This window comes from Pinus tabuliformis, chromosome 8, assembly GCF_031772625.1.
Source record: "Pinus tabuliformis cultivar Carrire ecotype Pingquan chromosome 8, CPIR1, whole genome shotgun sequence".
NCBI classification, from domain to species: domain Eukaryota; kingdom Viridiplantae; phylum Streptophyta; class Pinopsida; order Pinales; family Pinaceae; genus Pinus; species Pinus tabuliformis.
The window spans coordinates 659,862,809-659,864,591 of record NC_142294.1 but is presented as its reverse complement, the minus strand read 5'-3'; positions in this window follow the sequence as shown (position 1 = coordinate 659,864,591).

The following is a 1,783-nucleotide window of genomic DNA, read 5'->3' as shown; positions in this document are numbered from 1 at the left end:
CGGGTTCAGTTGAGCAGGCATTTGGGGTTGTCTCGGAGGAGCAGGAGGTAATGGTTGTGGTTGAGCTGGTGGTGGAGGCAAAATGGCAGGAGGAGTGTTGTACTGGGGCCTCCACCCCGGTTGAGGTGCATTCCACTGAGGCTGTGGCTGGACATGTGAGTGAAACGAATGAGTAGTGGGTTGAGTATGGTATTGAGGTGGGTAAGACCATGGAGGAGGCACAGACCAGGGAGGATGAGCAGGGGGGGCCCAAGAAGGCATAGGAGCAGATTGGTTGGGGCTATAATAGGCTTGGGATGTCCCTTGCATCCCCTGCTGGTAAGGTCTAGGTCCATGCGGCCTCCTTTTGTTGAGGAAGTAGAGAGGTTCAGTGGATGCCTCAGTTCCTTAGTACATGGCCTTAAACCCAGGTAAGGTTGGGCATTGGTTTGTGGGGTGGTCCTCCTCACAAATGAAGCATACCTCTACCGAGTGTAATGGACACTCGTTCTTAGGGTGCTTCCTTGTACACCTAGGACAGAAGATGGCCAAAGCCCTCTCAGCTTCCTCTTTCTTTTGCTGGATTCGGAATGTATCAAGTTGCATGGCAATGGTCTGTCTCACCTCACTTTTGAGGTCCTCCAGCTGATTAACAAACTCATGCTTGGAGAAAGTAGCACTAGCTGAAAGGGGGTTTCCCCTACCTCTTTTCCGGGCTGCCCTACAGGGTTTCTAAACACAGTCTTTATATCCTCATAAGGTAGTTGGTAAATGTCTCGTTCAGCTAGCATGTGAAGGGTATCTAGAAGGTCTTTAGGGACTCCTTGGAGTAGGACCAACTTGAGAGATTCAGGGTCGAGTGTGCACCTGGCCCGTTTATAGCTAAGTTGGAATCTTTCCTCATAATCTTCTAAAGACTCATCATTTCCCATGGTCATCTGAAAGATCTCTCCCTTGGCTTCCTTGGACCTACAGTAGTCCCAGTATTTGGTATTGAAAGCTTGCTGCATCTGAGCCCAAGTGGTGATACTGTTTCCAGGTAATCCCATGAACCAACGTAATGTTGCATCCTTGAGGGTAGAGGGAAAGAGTTTCAGTTTTTGCTCATCTTCTGTATAGTCATAGGTTCGACAAAGGACAACAAACTCAAATAGGAAGGTATCAGGGTCGTCAGTAGTCAATCCATGGAAGTGAGGTAAAGCGGAGGGGCTTATGTTTTTCATTTTCATGTCTCCATTGATCTCTCAGACGGGAAAGGAACCTTCTATTATCTCATCTTCTCTTCCATTCTCAGCCATGGCTTCAGGTGGAGTGATTTCTAACTCTTCTTCTGGTATAGGATCTTCATATATCTCAGGAGGCTCACCTATAGGTTCTTCTGGGTCACTGTCACCAAAGAAGAGAGAAGGGTGACCCAGTGAAGTGGTGGGGGTGTTGGGTAAGAATTTTCCGGTTTTATCTCTGTTCCTATGAGGCATGAAATGGAAAGGCTTTTGATTTCTTTTTGCTTTTTCTGCTTGTACCTGCAAAACTAAAATAGATTGAACTGCAACTAGCTATCTTGTTGAAATGAAGATGCGGAATTGAAATGAAAGCAGGAAAGGACTAAGCTACGTTGCTCAAATGAAATTGCAGGAATGAAATGCTAGTCTACACTTGCAGAATTGAAATTGCTAATCTACGCTTGTAGAATTGAAATTGCTAATCTACGCTTGCAAAACTGAAATGCTAATCTATGAAAGCGGGAAATTCTAATCTACTTTTGTAAAATCGAAATTGCATAATGGAAATGAAATAAACTACT